Source organism: Sinohyriopsis cumingii, chromosome 14, assembly GCF_028554795.1.
Source record: "Sinohyriopsis cumingii isolate HCF-2022 chromosome 14, ASM2855479v2, whole genome shotgun sequence".
NCBI lineage: Eukaryota > Metazoa > Mollusca > Bivalvia > Unionida > Unionidae > Sinohyriopsis > Sinohyriopsis cumingii.
In genome coordinates this window covers 80,636,129-80,654,847 of record NC_142974.1, presented here as the reverse complement: position 1 = coordinate 80,654,847, position 18,719 = coordinate 80,636,129, and positions in this window count along the sequence as shown.

Genomic DNA, 18,719 nt, shown 5'->3' with positions numbered 1-18,719 from the left:
CAAAGGAAGATCACCCCTTAAGGGTAGATTACCGAAACCGGATCTTTGCTCTCATACTCGACCCCCGGCATGGATCCCGCAGCGGACAGTGCCTTGCCTCCATTTTATGATTTCTAAATTTAGCGTAAATATATCTTTACTTTCAAAGAAACATAACATAGGGAATTTAGAGGGAGAAACAGGGGATCTACATGGAGTAAGTACAAGTCGAGGACGTCATGGGGCTATGTCACAGGGCGCTACGCGAAGTGAACAGGCGCATGAAAGAGCTTGGAAACCATCCCATATAGAACACTTAATAGGCACACACGAAACTAGGGTTAGCATATAAGGAAATATGATTTTAATTTCTAAATATCTTCTACCTCTTCTACCTTTTCCTAAATATACAGCTGTAATTGTAAAGCTTCTGGTGAAGAAACCAACACTAGACTATAACGATTTAAAGAACTACCGCCAAGTTTCTAATCTCCCATTCATATAAAAAATCTTAGAAACGGTTGTTCTATCCCAGCTTGTATCTCATCTAAATTCAAACAGTCTTTTTAGCAATGTACAATCTGCATATCGCCCTTGCCACAGTACTGGAACTACTCTTCTAAAAGTAGTTAATGACATTCTCTCTGCGTTGGATAGCGGAAAGATTACAGTCCTCACCCACCTTGATTTGTCTGCAGCACTTGACACAATAGACCATGATATTCTATTTCACCGTCTCCAGCATGTATTTGGCATTCATGATGCAGCCTTACTGCGGTTCAAGTTCTACTTGGTCAACAGGACATGAATTGTATCGGCAAATGGAATACACTCCAGTCCAGTTGATCTATATTGTGGTGTTCCACAGGGATTTGTTCTTGGACCTGTTCACTTCATGCTGTACACTCAGTCGCTCTCAAGTGTCATAGATTCTCATCCAGTGTCTCACCAATTGTACGCTGATGACACCCAAATGTACAAATCTAGCCACCCAACTGAAGCTGATGCTACCATCCAAGGTGTAGATAGGTGCATTTCTGATGTGAAATCATGGATGACATGTAACAAGCTGCAGATGAATGATGATAAAACTGAGACCATTCTGATCACAACACAAAGACTTTCTCATTCACATCCTTTACCTCAAATAATAAATATCAGTAACACCAATTTTAAATTCACACAATCAGTACGAAACCCAGGTGTTACTCTGGACAGTACTCTCACATTGCACCAACATGTCATGAACATATGAAAGGTTGCATATCTTGAGCTGAGACGCATCAGATCAATTCGCAAATATCTTTCAGTTGATGCCATTAAAACACTTGTGTGTTCATTAGTACTTTCAAGACTGGACTATTGTAATTCAATTATGTCTGGTTCATCTCAATATCTAACCCGGACACTTCCGAAAGTTCAAAACACAGCTGCTCGGATCATACTTAGAGTACCACGATCAGAGCACACCTCCCGCTGTTCTGCACCTTACAATGCCTATCCATTCGATCCAGAATCAAACATAAAATTAGTTCTCTGTGCTACGTTTCACTGTCGGACTCTAGTCCAACTTACCTATCTGACCTCACCCATACACACCAGCAAGATACTTACGCTCCTCTTCTGACAAGCGTATACTCGTTATTCCCACTATGAAAACAAAATCATATGGACAGCGTTTTTCTACATACCAGGGCCCAGCAACGTGGAATAAATTGCCCACTGAACGTAGACACAAAGATACAGTAATCACATTCAAGAGGGCTTTCAAAACTCACTTATTTCGACTGTAAGAACAAACTTAAAGACCTAATAATGTTTCCTGCCTGAAATATTCTCAGGATGTTTTCTTTGTTTTTGAATGTTTTTCTAATTTAATGGTGTTTGTTTTTGCAATAATATTATGATATGTTATCTATCTTAATGGTGTTGCCTAATTTTGTAAAGCGCTTAGAGCTTCTAAAGATTAGGCGCTATACAAAGTCCTTATTAATAGTATTACTATTATAATACTGCCCCAGCACTTTATATTTACTAAACCTCACTCTCGAGGGATGCTTTAAAATATTTTGGTAACATTTGCTGCTAAATAATTATGAGAAGACCTGTTCGAGATGGGGGAAATACATGCAAATAAAGAAAGTATGAACCCCATTTCGAATACAGTCAATCTCACCCAAATAATGCGAGGAAAAGACACAGTAGACACACATTATATACTAAGGATTTTATTTTTTATCATAATTATTACACCGTTATACTCGCCATAATTCAAAATAAAAATTAAAATTAAAACATAAATCATTGGAGATTTTACCCAATGGAAAATGATAGGGCAACTAGGTCAATAACTTTAATATCTAAATACTGTCCCAACACGAAAACAATATATAACATACACACATATAGCACATATACATAGCACACACGGGACGTAGGTGACCTCTAGCAAAGGTCAACTATGGAAACTAGGGAAGGAATTCCGAGTAGGTGAGAGAAACCTAACCCGGATGAACAACCCTATATAAGCACAAGGGAACTTCAGAAATACCCCAGCTAAAATATTTCTAAATAAATTTTAATTCAAAATTCTTTTTTTAAAATTAAACAAACAACAGATCTTTGGGGATACAGAAACACATACAACAACTTTTATTTTTGCATGCATACATGCAGACTTACATTAATACATACATACATACATCCATACATACATACATGCATACATGCATACATGCATACATATTGTGCTTGACTAAAATGTTCTTTTTGCAGTAAGCTTCGGTCAAGTTATATATATATATATATATATATATATATATATATATATATATATATATATATATATATATATATATATATATATATTTATATACTTTGCATACGTCACATTTTAGAATATATTTCTCAAGTCTGGAACAATTGATCTACTGAATACATGGACAGATTGTAGAAACAATTACATTGGAAGATGCGCCAATTAATTGCTATCGAGAGTCTTTTCATACAGAAACTGATTGATAAACCTCTTGCGCAAGGAAGGAAGAAGAAGAGATAATGCATATTTGTATAGTTATAAATGCTCAAGTACCTAAAACAATCGACCTTCTTCCACGGGAGATATGATGCATCTCATTATCATCTTTGTAACTCACAATCAACACGTCCATCTCTACTATACTTATTTTATTCCGACGTATAATATATATTTCTCCCATGTAATATTTGCCTTTGGGGACGGCTGTCCAAAATATATCAGAAAGCTCATAACCTTTATAACTTCGAAAAACATTTATCTAATTCAACAAATGTTTCAAATTTTATTCTCAACCTATTCTATTTTACCAACTAATTAAATTGCGAATGAAACGGTGTTCTCAAACCAAAGCACACGTTCACAGGTAGCAACTAATTATTGTACATGTTTGATATTCATTCTGACTTTGAAAAACAAAATAAGTACTAGAAAGGAAAAGGTGACCTCCCTTATTTCATTTATTACACTTATTATATACCAAACGAAAAACAATAATTAAGTTACCTAAAGCAAGGATTTTGAACATTACGGTAAAAAATACAAACATATATAAGAATTGTCAAAGAATATTTTGTCTTAGTGAACTTACGCATATGTAAGTTATAAATTACTGAGTATTTCTTACTTAGTAATTCCTTTTAAAAATAAACACTTGTTAAAACTATTGTCATTTATATTATAAAGTTGGGCCAAACTGTCTTTCGAGTTGGGCCGAATTGTCTTTTAAGTTGGGTCGAATTGGCATATGTTCGGTCCAAGATGAGCCGAATTGTCTTGGGCCGAATTGTCTTTAGGCCGAATTGTCCAATAGCCGAACCACCGACCCACGAGAAGCTACTAGCAAGATTTCTCACATACCCCTATATTTCCGAATCCTAGACTCGAACCCACGCCGACAGAGGTGAGATGGCAGTGATCCGTAACGGAGAGTGCTTTAGACCACTAGGCCAATCGGGGCCCGGATGGAATGGAAATAAACCCTTCAAATGTGAAGATTCTGATAAAATGTTTGGACAAAGAAGTACCTTTTGTTTTAAATGCCACACGAGAACACATTCTGGACTTAAACCTTTCAAATGTGAAGTTTGCAATAAATTGTTTGTAGAGAGCAGCAATTTGAAGGTCCACATGATGATACATACTGGAAATAGATCAGAAGTTTGTGATAAATTGTTTAGGCAGAGTGGTACCTTGAAGAAGCACTTGATGATACATACTGGAGATAAACTATGTAAATGTTAAAATTTTAATTAAATGCAGACTTAACATGACAATACATAATGAACTGGAATCACCCATCAAAAATGAGTGTGTGATAAAATGTTTGGACTGAGTATCCACTTGCAGAGCCACTGGATGGTATACTGTAGATAGCGCATTCAAATGTGAAGTTTGTGGTAAAATATTTAAGCAGAATACTAAAATCAAATAGTTCAATGCCACAAAATAACATAAGGTTCAGATTAATTATTTGAAGGTACTATTAAGAATAGATACTGGACATTAAAATGTGAAGTTACTTATGAGATGTGTTGGCAGAGTAGTACTACCATGTGGCATGAATTGATGGCGAATAAGCATGAAAGGGTTTAGTGCTTTGGTTTTCAGTTGAATATGTTTATTAATGTATTTATTTGCTTTCAGTTCAATAGTATTGATGTTTTGCTGTAGCTTCAGCTACTTTATATTCATCTCTGCACCTTTGCTTCTGCCACGGGGTTAACTTTCCCATTTCGGATATTATACCCATATAGATCAGCTTGGCTGACACTGATATATGTTAAAATACTAAAAAAGTAGTTTTAAATACTTGGCTCCTTTATGATGTAATCTGTAAGGGGTTACTAAATTTAAATCTACTAAATGTGTTGATTTTAATTTACACTAAGTAAAATTCTTTTAACAAAAAGAAAGAAAGCGGTTTATATGAAATAAGAACAAAGAAATGGACATAAAGATATGTTCTTCAAAAGATACCAAATGTAAACACAAGCTCATATCATGGCCACTTCCATGATATTACCTAGAACTTTGTTAAATGTATAAAAGGAACATGATTTAAATGAATTTTGCACACATCCTCTCATTATTCTCAATAATTTGTATTTTTTCTTATATTAAACTTACATTAGACTCGAATGTGACCATCTTAAAAAAACTAGGTTCTGGAATTGTGGAAAAGTTCTTAAATTTGAAAGTTCTTTTTTATGTCTTGAAATTGTTTCGAAAAAAATTGAAAACGACATTAAAATGTCTTGAAAAAGTTTTACGTTTCCATTATTTCAGGAACTGGTAACGCAATTTGTCTCTTGCATTTGGGACAAATAAATGCATATGTCAACAGAACACTAAAGTCCCAAATTGAATGAATCCTGCATTTTTAATAAAGTAAATTAAAAAGCAACCAGTTCAGACTCATTCTGTTCTACAATTAATTGATGTTATCACTGCAATATCACAGAGCCATTTTGTTTGGTTCTCCAGAGTTGCTCTTTGATGGCAGCTTCAACAGAACATGTAGTCTTCATCAGAGTAAGTCAGCATCAATCTTCAATAAAAGCAATACATCTATTATCAAAGGAAGTTGTCACTAGAGTTGGATAAAGGCAATGGAATCTGTATATTATTGCATTTTCCAAAGTGCCGGGAGAATGAATATTGCACCTTGAAAGTTTCCTCTTTGCAGAAACAATAATATATTGCTTACAATGGCTATAATGGCCACATAAACACAATCCAATTCCAATCGTTTGTAACTAGATATCTGGCCCTCAATTTAACTGAAGGTAAGACATCAGACAAAGATGTTTGTGCAACATTTTATTTGGTCACATATTTTGATTTACCTAAGAATGGCCTCAGCAAATATGTAGCCCCAGCAAGCTGATAGTTGTCTCAGCCAGACCAAACTCTACACCAATTTAAGGTCTGGAACACGAAGCATATAAACAACAACAATATAGCTATGTTCTAGCGGTAACAATGAATATAGTGTTGAGTGAGCGTTTATTGACAATAGGATGTAGATCAAATGAGGACTACCATTTTATATGATATATGTGTTTGCTAATTTGATTTGGATTTTTTAACGTAGCTTTACCAATGTTTCAGTTATATTACTACGATGTCTGCAGTGTGGCAGATTATAGTGATGTCTAGCACTGGGGCATCATGCCACATACATGTAGCATGATGACCCACCCAGTCACATTATCCTGCCACCAGGCCAACCAATCCTAACACCAATCTCTTAATGCTGAGCGCCAAGCAAGGCAGCTATTAGTACCATTTTTGTAAGTCTTTGGTATGACTCAGCCGGATATCGAACCCACGACCTCCCACATGCGTTCTAATTTGATGACATGTGACTGCTACATGAATTTTCTAACAATGTGACCTATATTCCCATTCTTGGGTTTTTCATATACATGTACAGTAATTAATGCATTGTGAATTTTATTTCATAAATGCAATTTGTATATATACAAGTTTATTTCAGAGAAGTTTTGACTTCATGAAAACATGAAACCACAATTTCTAGTTATTTTCTCTCATTGTAATTCTTACGTATGCCTGGTCTCCTCATGCAAATTTCACTTGTATGCGAAATTTGATTTTTGTCGCTGCTCCTCCACATATCGCAATTTTATTTATGTAGACAATATTTCCTTGGTGTAAAGGCTGTCCAGTTGAAAGTGTAGGACTGTAGCTGTTAAATGTGTGGGAGATTTTCATGTAATCATTATAACTTAAAATTGTGCAGCCATCGAGAATTAGTCTGTATTTGTATTTATTTGATTATTCAATTAAGTTTTAGTGTTGCGTTAATGTGATGCATAAGTAAAAACAAGTCCTGAATGAAACTGACTTCGAATCCAATTGAAATCCGAAATGGAAGACGTTGACGTCATTAATAGTCAGTGAAGAGCTTTAATGTTAACTGTGTCTTGTTGAATGATATAAAATATTATTCCAGTTTTTGAATTCTGTATAAATATCGATAAATGTCCTTGTCCAAGAATTAATTTAGAGCACTAGTATTTCCAGGGATAATAATCACTTGAAATCCAATAATTTGAAGAAGATAAAATCTCAGCCAAAACTGTTCACAACAAACAACTTTAAAAGTTTAAAGCGCATTGACTACTTCTATACAAAACTTTAGGTATAAGGCTAACTTAAGACGCAAAAGAGATTCCAGGATAGGGGTTAAGAGTTCAACATTCCAGAAGAAATGGAAGTTTGTTACCTGAAAATTATCACGTCACCCAGGTATGGCCTTGACGTAATTCTTATACTTGAGAAAGAACAAGCAACAAACAGAAAACGTTATGTACTAAAACTGTCACTCATTTTGAAACAAGGTCAGGAACTAGGTTAGCATTAAATACAATGTCTCTATTGTTGTTTATGTAAAAAATATTTTTTAAATCAGTCAGAACTGAACTCTATTCCAGACAATATCAAATCCATAAAACAAAGTTACATTATGAAAGCAATTAATAGAATTAAAAAAATTAAAAACTAAGAAACAAACAATCAAATTAAATCAAATATATATGGCAGTATATTCATATCAATTTTCTGGGATATGATTTAATTTGCCATTATTGGACCGATTTTTGTGTGTCTTTCTTTGGGCCTAATATTATTTATATAATGTCTAGATATGGTGTTTATAACCTTTATGTGGGAAGATAATGGCGCCTTTAAAGCCTGCATAGGACCTTCAACAATTAAGAACAAACTTCATCTCGGTTCTGCAGGAAAGAGTTTTGAAAAGAAGGCCTCTTTCCCTCAGATTTCTAAAGCCTCATCAAGACACACCAGTTTGCAGACTACATAGTTTACCCTGTTTTGTAACAGCCACATAATTGAAAACTATCATTGGACATCGGCTTTACCTACTCTGCGTTGTTAACAAAACGTGAAACATAGGAATTGCTGCAGAGAAATACGTCTTCTAAATCGATGTTGCTAGAGTGACGCGAGAAATATAGCAACCTCTAACATTTGCATCGATGTGTTGTGGATAGTAGTACTGTAAAACAAAATAATCCATTTCATGCATTAGTGAATGCAGACTCACAAATCATCCATCTGGATCAATGCAGATTTAGTGGGGGGGGGGGGAGGGGGGAATTTATCTTACGCAATAGATGCATATTTGATTTATTACTGTCCAAACAATTTAAATAAAAAACCAATGTAATGCGTAAAACTCTCAGAGATGTTTAAACAAATAAAATCTAAATTTACCAATATAAATTGTTTTCAGTGCTAAACTTCTAATATTCAGTGCAATGAATTACAGAATAGTTTTACTAAAACTACTGTCCATTTTTTAAATTTACTTCCTCATTTACAAATCAGAAGTCAAGAATGTAATGTTACATACTTATATACCTTTATAAGAATTGTCATGACAGTAGAATACATTTTCGTCTATAACTCTATTTCTTTTTTGTAATTCATTTCTCTTTTTGTGCATTATACTATATGACTCTCCAATAATTTTCGACAGGGAGAGGGAGATATTTGAGCAACAAAGCTATAAATTCCCAGCCTTTGGATAGCTTTTAAAAATATCTATCTTACTGATGGAAAAATAACACATTATACCTTGTTTTTTCTCGTTGAAATGAATGAACAATCATGAGGTAAAAGGAAATCAAATATTTCTGATTTGAAAATAAATCCAAGGTACCCACTAATCTCAGCCAAAATGGTTTGTTCCTTAGCATAAATTAGTTTACTCTCGATACAACTCAAACTGTATACAATCTCAATGATATTTATTTCATTTTCAAAGTTTGCCTTTTTTTGCCATGATATATTTGAACATTACTAAAACAAGTTTTCATCCGGCTGGTGTCAAGGATGCTTCGTTGTTATGGTAACAAGTGAAACATCATTATCTAAAACATATCATATTCAAACTTTCCTGGCAGTACAGCAACATTAAATGAAGTGACTTTAAGATGTAAGCATTACATTTCACACCTGGTTGACATGGTGACCAATGTGTTTGTTAAGATATACTATTTCATTAATACTAAAGTTAGCAGTGTATGTTAGGTCAAATGTGAAAATATTTACTACCTGGAATATCTAGACTTTTAATGGCTGCTATGGAAGATGTCATACCGTTCGAATGTTTAGCCAAACATAGTTATTTTTTAGGTGTCATATGCTCTTTTGTTCCGATTGTTATATGGTAAGAAACTCTGGTCTGTGCTGGATATATATCTCATTTTGTTTCATCCTTCCCTTTAAACCTATGCACATTTATAGGTTGTATAAAATAACAGTTTCCAAGGAATGTCCTAAGTCTCCATCCACAGATTCTGTACTGGTATTTTTATTTGATTTCGTCTTATGTCCTTCAACAAGTATATAGTTACAAAGTGTTGATCTTTATTGTTTCCATGTTATGACTCGGTGGCAAGTCCTCAACCTAAAGGCCATAACCCACGGTCTGTTTTGGGTATCGGGGTATGTCTAGTTATTCGTACGTCCTTCAGACACATCTAATATATTTTGTTAAAAAAACACTAAACCCATTCTTTGGAAGCACTAAACGTAAAGTATTGATCTGGATAGGGAAAACCTGTACACATAATCCTTCACAACAACACATTCATTTATATCAGTGTAAGCTAAGCTCACATAGTCTTGTTACGAGTCTATGCTCTTAAAATAACATAAAACAGCGAATGACAACAAGCTTAGTAGAATTATCAAATAATTTATTTAACTAGAATATAAAGGGAACAAGATACAAATATAACTTACGGTACTGCGAGTTAAATTCCAAAATAATCAAAGAATTACAGACACAAGTCCCAGTAATTTAATGTCCTGAATAAAATTCAGAAAAAAAGTCCCGAAAAAATCCAAACACTTAAGTCGATGACGTGTCTTTGGTAGCTATTAAAGTGTTGATTTGTCAATAGTCTTTCATTGAATTACAGTAACATAATTCCAGATTCGCATTTAGTATACATTCCACTGTCTTTATCCAAGTATTTTATCAGAGCACCTTTGTATTTCCAAGGAAAAGAATCAGTTGAATTCAATAAGTTGAAGAAAGAAAATAAAATATTCGTTACCTCAGATCACAGTTATCATTTTCGTAAGAAAACCATTACCTAATGGGAAATAACTTTCTAGAATGATCTTGACGTTTACAAAATAATAACCTGGATAATGTGCAGTTCACTTAGGAAACTCCATAACATTGACCCAAATAAACATATTAAGCTCTAATATTAATAATGATCGTGATAGTAAGCACAGTCATTTAGCGATGTATTAGCTGTTTACAATGAGTTTAGAAAAAGTAAATCAAATCAAGTAGAAATCAACTCAAATTTGGTCAAGATGATGTGTTGATATACTGTTATATTGCAATAATATGTAATGAAATTAAATAAAATAAAAGTAACAAACAATGTAAATTAAATAGACATAACAATACCCCTTATCAAGAAAAAGAAAGGTTTACGCGATACAGATTTCTATTTACTCCGAGTCCAACATATATTTAACACAAATTACCCAAGATGAAATCTTATGAAAGACACAAAGTATACATGAAACAATATATTTCTTTATACATGAAAGTAAATATTGCATTAAATTTTATTTTCTCCTGATGTGCTTAATGACAAAATTTGTATTTCTGCAACATGAAACTCCACTTAATCTCTGATTTTTCTTTTTTATCTTGCCGATGAAAGTAACAGGGCTGTGATCACTACACAGACTAATTGGAGAAGGAGCTGAACTAATGTAGACTTGAAAGTGTTGCAATGCCAATGTCAAATCCAAACATTCATTCTCGACTGTGGATCAATTCAGCTTGTACTTATTTAATTTCTTAGAAAAATTGCATACTGAAATGATCCACAACATTTTTGTCTTCTTCAATCAATACTGCTCCAATCACAACATTACTTGCATCAACAGAGAGTTTACATGATTGACTGAAATTTAGAGCTGTAAGAACTGGTGCACTCTTAAATATGGCCTTTAAGTTATCAAAAGCCTCCTGACAGTTTTGTTTTCTTTCTCAATACATTTGTAAAGTGTTCATCAATTATGGAAAAATTGGAACTGGATTTCCGATAGTAGCCAACCATACTCAAAATACGCATCAGTTGCGTTTTACTGATAGAAACATTGAAGTTAGAGATAATTTTGACCATATCATATATAGGTTTAACTTTTACATGTCCCACGATATGTCCTAGGAATGTTATACAAGCACTGCAAAACTCATGTTTGGATAAACTGTGAAATTTGCATCAGTGAGTCTGTCAAAGTATTGTCGAATTTTCGTTAAATGTTCTCTCCTGGTGTCGTTGCAGATGATGACGTCATCTTTGTAAGTACCACAATTATCTAGACCAGGTGTAATCATGTTCATTAAAAGTTGAAAGTACAAAGCGAAACATTCATCCCAAACGGTACCACTTTATATTGATAAAGTCCTTCTGGAGTCATGAATGACGAAATTGTCTTTGTCCTTTCCGTGACGTGGAATTTACTAAAGTCCATTCAGAAGGTCAAATTTGGTGACATTGTTTGTTTTCCCAATTTTATCAAGGCAGTCATCGATTCTTGATAATTGAAATGAATCTGATTTAGTCACACTGTTCAGCTTTATATAATCAGCGGGCGTTAGGAAAGTATAATTTGGTTTTGGAAGAAGTATACATGGTGAACTCAAGTCACTTGTACTCGGGTTTATGAAAGCATTCTGCAGGAAATACTGAATTTCCTTCTTGTTTTAGAGGGTGTATCCTGTACGGGTGTTGTTTCACAGGTGTGGAAAGTACACTTTTAGCTTCATGGTATACTTTATTTGTTATAGCATGAACATCTGGAAGTGATTACTCACATTCAAGTAATAATTTCTTTTAGGTCATCCTTTTCATGTTGCTGAAAATGTGAAAGCTTCTGGTCCAGATTATTCATAAATTCTGACTTTTGAAGATTTCTTACTCCTAAATCAAAATCCGATTGCGTTCCAGCTCTAAAATCCTCACTGTGTGGGACTGGTAGAACTAAATAAATTGCATCTCTTTCAAAATGTTGGTACTCTTTTAATTTATTTACATCCCAGGAGTACTATTATTTTTATTTAGCTATATCATTTACTTTTTAACTTTGAAAGGGCCATACTAGCTAATGACAAAGAGACAGAACTCAATCACCAAAGTGAAAAATTATCTCCATTGTAGCTCTGTCAAGCCTTAATTTCAATTTTGACTAAACAAACTGCTGGGTGCCAAATTTCAAGAATAATTGAATGAAACATTCCATAAAAAATTTGACCATTGATCAGATTTGATAAATTTGGGACAGCCAAATTTAATATAAAAACTTTATCAAAGCTTTTGCAATCGTTTTTTGATTTAATATTCCTCAAAGTATTTGCCTCTGGGAATCTTGTTGACGTACACATTATGTCAACAAATATTGGTTCCCTGGCCTGGTCTTACGTAATGGACTGGCACAATTTAACATTATTCTGCTAAATGGTTCGTCCAGGAATAAGTTTCATATTATCGTTATGTATCTTCTGATTTGGTGTTACTACCTTTTGACAGGTATTACAAGATCTGCTGAAGTTACAAATATCACTTTTAATTTCTGACCAATAGAAGTGAGTCAGGATCTTGTGATATGTCTTATTGATCATTAAATTACCAGGCAAAGCAGTTACATGGGCCTAACTAAGAATTTCCTGTCTGTTCGATTTTCGAAATACACCTTGATATTTCACTGCCAACTCGTCTACAGCAGGTACTTCAGATGGTCCCCAACCCATAGAATTGTAAATGGCATAACAAACAGGTACTTATGTGGCTTCCGTTTAACTAATGGCCCTTGACACAGACATGAGATCCCAAGATCCAAATTATTTTTCCTGTTCGACGACAAGTGATTGTCGTTTGTCACCCTGATTAGATGTGTCACGTAAGCGAATACTTTCCTGATCAACATCATTCTGAAATGCTTTTTTTTGCCATAGCTCTAGAAACTGCACGAGCTGGGTATAAATTGGCGATTTCGTTTGATAGGATCGACTTCTTATCCAAACAAGGCATGTCAATTACAAGTGGATAAACCACAATATTTTGTCCCGCTAGGTCATTGCCTAGTAATACAAAATTACCCTCAATTGGTAAAGATGACACTGTTCAACGAAATCGTTTAACAATTGCCTGATCCCGATGAATTGCAGTATGTCCTCGTCTGATTTCTACATTATGTTTTTCATCAGAGATGATACCGCACCAAGAAATTCCTTTCCAGGATCAACCTGCAATAGCTGCAACCATCGCAAGGGTCCTCGTTGATAAATTCGTTCAGAAACATATACAACTTCAGCAGCTGTTTTAGTCGATAGTGGTTCTGCTTCTTTATATATAACATCAACGGTAAAAATACAATATCAGCCTGATGAACTTCATTAGGAGTGCTGACATAAAAATGTGCATGCTGAATTGGTTTACGTGGTGGTAATTAATTTTTCCATATTGCCTGCCGTACTAACCATTTTTCAGCAGTATAACGTGTATTATTTGCTGCGTCAGCGAGTTTACTAATTGCTACTCTACCTTTACAATATCCTCTTTGGCAATAATAATTCGATTCCATTGTTTCAATAACTGGTTCATTAATATTCTGGCTCCGAACAATAATTTACCTTTCCTTGGAGACTGTATTACCAATCTGGCTAATGTTTCTCTAAAATATAAATATTTTATGCATTTTAATGCATACATTAATTCCACATCTGCAATATGTCTCCTTTTGTAAATCATTAGTTTTGTAAGCTACGTCATGAGCGTGACATGTTTTATCAATATAAGTTAGTCGGCACTCTAACCACAGGACATCACTGCTCCTGTGTCCTAGTGGTTAGAGTGCCCGCCTCGCACGCAGAAGTTCGTTGGTTTGAACCCCAACCAAGTCATACCAAAGACTTATAAAAATGGTACTAACAATTGCATGTCTAGGCACTCATCATCAAGAGGTTAGTGTTATGACTAATAGGCGTGGAGTCAGGATAATGTGCCTGGGTTTGACATCATGCTACATGTGTCAATTGTATCCGACAAAGGAGAGTAAGAGCAGGGACAATTAGTAACAATGCATGCGTACATGAGAACAAATGAATGAATTTGGTAATTTATAATTTTTGGCTTAATGATAAATTTGAATTCATTGTATACATCTCCAAGTTTGCATTATGCTCATTATACTAAAGTATAAGTGCCTGGGTAAACAAATTTAAAATTTCGAAGATAAAGTAAATCCCCAGTAAACAGTGAGGTAAATGCAGTATTAATGTCAAGTAATTCTGGCACAGAATTTAGTAAAATTTCTATGAATCTAAATACTGCTGAAAAACAGAGACCTATTGAAATTATTTCAAAAATAAAACAAAAAATAAAAATTAAAAAAAAAATAAAATTAATAATCAAATACGTGTGAAATTGAATTAAGTCTGGAAACTTAAATTTACTAGATATCTGTGGATTATAGCATTTGATAACTTAACATTTCAATTATGCTTGTCACTTGTATGTTATTTGTAAGAACATTATCTTGCGTCTGTTATATACTGTAGCTAGCCTAAATCTGTAACATTGTATCAACGCGGAATGTGCCAAAACAACTGGTATGTGGCAGTCCACGAAACATCTGTTTTAGTTCATTCAGAAACAAATTTATAAAACCATAACGTAAAGAGCCTCTTATGCAAGTGTACATGATTTGTGTACAAATCAAAAGTGCTAGCGTCTGCGTCCATTGCTTATTTACAATAGAAAGTAGTTCCTTTATGCACGTGAATGCCGTAAGTGTATGGTCGCGCGAGTTCAGTGTATGGTAATAATGAACGATTCTGACAATGTAAAGTTAACGGGGAAAAAAATGAGCATATAAAATATCCCTTACTTATTATTATTATTATTATTATTATTATTATTATCATTATCCATTTATATATAGCCGTTACGTCACTAACATGTAGTAATTTTGTATGCCTCTATGTAGCTATACATATATATATATATATATATATATATATATATATATATATATATATATATATATGTGTATATATATATATCACAAAGGATAAAGAGCAACATAGAAAAACGTATGAAATAATGAAATATCCTTTTATAATATTAGTGGTTACATTTGAAACGACTATATCATTGTGTACGAAGCGACCATTGCTTTGGGTACGAAACTATTCATGTGGGTAGTAAACGGCTTGGGTGTTGCAGTTTTAAGAATCACACGCAAAAACATACTGGATATGAACCATTTAGTTGTAAACTATGTGATAAAATGTTTAGAAAGAATAGTCATTTGAAGTGCCACATGAGGATAAATACTGGACATAAACCATTCAAATGTGAACTTTGCAATAAAATGTTTGCATACAGCAGTCATTTGAAAGGCCACATTTGGATACGTACACAGGTGCTTGACGCGAGCTTGATGTTAACAAAAATAATAATCTAAAGGAAAAAAATCATACAGAGTGACAAAAATACCTTTATTACCCCCATGACCTGTTCTGACAAAGGACCCTCTCTATCATAATATATAAGAGAGAAAGTACGGAACTTCTAAATACTTCGTTCCACCCTTGACCCTCGATTTCCTTCTGCTATTTCCGTCTTTAAAGGCACGCGACCATACTTTATGGATTGTTTTACTTCTGAGATATTTTTTTATCCATGAAGCCATCATTGACTTTTCTGCGTTGTACCAAACTGAAGTTACTGGCTCCGAAACGTGCGATTTTCGCGAAGTTTTCGTTTGTGGACACTTCCGTGCTCATCTGAAAACCAGTGACAAGAACGATATGGACAATGTTTTCAACGCTATGGGGCATCCCTTCTTGAATTACAGAACAGCGGTAGATGCAAAAGTAAGTTTTTTACTTACCATTAACTCGATTCAACTTTAGGAATCTGTTCCATGCAAGAATTAGACATTGTCTTCTTCACTGCACATACGTTGTATACATCACACTATATTTTCAAAATAGGTAAACTATGCGGCACACGCGCCAACGCCGAAATATGATTGGCTCGAAAGATTATACTTAAATAACATCCATGCATCAGAGAAATAAATATTTTCAGTCATTATCTAACATATTTCTGGAAATTTGAATTTACTGTTGTGCAATCGTTATTAATTTATTTATTGTATAATAGGTAGTATGCACAGCTTAATTAACTCCTCTGGAATGACCCAATTTCTCTGCCAATTAACTGCACGACATTCAAATTTTGAACTGGGTCAGTTGCAGATGTGGAAGAGAAACGGCTGAAAAGAAATTTCTTAAATTGGTTATTGATGATTGTTTATCATGGCTGTTGTGACTTGGCAAGTTAGACTTTGTATAAGTTACATATATAACAAGAAATGAAAATAATTTGAACTTGTAATACTCTTTGCCAAACATTGGAACAAATGGGAAACTAATGGCTATATAATAATAATAATAATAATAATAATAATAATAATAATAATAATAATAATAAAATAATAATTTATTATTATTATTATTATTAATATTATTATTATTATTATTATTATTACGCCTACATTATTATAATAAAGAATTAAAAGTTAGTGTTATAAAAAAAATTATTACAATTGGTGTATATTAGTTTAAAATTTAATATAGAAAAGTCACTCACTCTGAAATTTGCATTTTTTTATGCAAGACAGCAGGACATTTTCCCATCACAATGGTCTACTGGTTTTGTAAGTTAGGGAGATTCATATTCTTTCATGAAATGTATAAAACAAATACAGTATTGAACTGGATTCTTATTAAGAAGTATGATATACAACATATGATAATATTACAACTTTGGGGAAAAAACTGGTTACATAATATCAAGAATGTAAATAAAATAGTTATGCCAGCAAGTACAACAAGACAAGAAATACACAAGTGAAAACTTTACTCAATGTGTATTGTACAGCAATTTTTATACGTACTTGACAAGACTCTTTGAAACCTGTTCAAATCTGAAATGTTGTCAACCTTGCTCTGATTAATTAATACTAGTGTTACCAAAACTTAATGATTTTATTTTAAGAAAAAAATATATATGACCTCTCACAAACCATAATTTATACTATTTTTCATACTTTGTTCATTGTGCATAGAAGAGAACAAACATAAAACAAAAGGAACATATATTTTAAGTAATACAAAACATAAACTACTTTTTCCAAGATAAGACCATACTTGCATGGGTGATTTTGTAAATAAGGGAGTGGTGGTTTATATACATAGAAAAATGTTCTTTGTTCGAAACATGGCTTACATGTACAAAACCAGAATGATCATAAAATAAGAAATGCACAGTTGTTGATTTACTAATATGAAAGTACATTTATATAAAATTTCAGATAGCTAGTATTTTGAAACATGTCACTGAATGATTTTGTCTATCACAATCATTCAAAATAAAGCGATTTGAAAACCTCAGGGATAAATTTATATTTTAATGCTAGGTATATAATTACATGTCACTAGTACCTGTTAGCATTTTCAAACCAAGTGACTAAGAGAAGGGTCTGTCCCAACCTTCTACAGCCAAGTGATTTGGTGACACCATCCAGAATTCCATGTTATGCTAGACAAATAATGGAGTATTGCTATTACTGTACTGGGTATTTCCAAAGCAGTGACTGAGAGATTAGGTCTGCCCCAAACTTCTACAGTCTTATGATTTGGTAACCCCAGCCACACATTTCCATGTTATGTTAGACAAATAACTGAATGATGTTGTTATGTTATTTGCAAAGCCAGTACCAAATATAGGGTCTGTCCAATCCTTGTATAGTCAACGTATTTTTGAACATCAATATATATATATATATATATATATATATATATATATATATATATATATATATATATATATATAGAGAGAGAGAGAGAGAGAGAGAGAGAGAGAGAGAGAGAGAGAGAGAGAACAGCAAAACACTTTAAACACTGAACGGACTGTGCCTTCTCTTTGACAAAGTAAATCTTCATTATGTTAGTAGTGCCTAGCTGAAGTACATGATACTGTTACACTGAAAAAATATAATTGGGCATTTTACATGTAGCACATAACATGCTCCCTAAAAGAATTCAATTAACCCGGTATTGTTTTGTACTGAGAAAAGCAGAGCTTAAAGATGTTAGAATGAAGTCTGTTCCACCACACTTTAGGTATTACTTCTCATGCATACACACCATCCAAGGTATAAACTGAAATTATAGCTCTGTCTCTTCTTGTTATTTGCTCTTTTCCCATAGTGGTATATGTCCAGTCTAAATCTAGGTGAAAATGAATCTTGTTGCTCATTTAAATGCAGTATTACCTCATTTACAAAATCAATTTGCTCCTGAAGCTGAATATCCTGCTCCTTGAATAGATTAGGGTCATCATGTCCTTTAGTCCTGTTCCATTCATGGACTGAGATAGGAGGCATCTCAAGAAATACAATTTTACAGTTTTTGTTTCTGCAGAGTCTGATGAGTCTACCATACTGTGATTCAAAATGCTGCACAACTTTTCTATAGTCTCCATTCTTTAAATATAAAATCCTTCCACTTTTATTAGTGAGATCACATGTCCCTAGCCATATA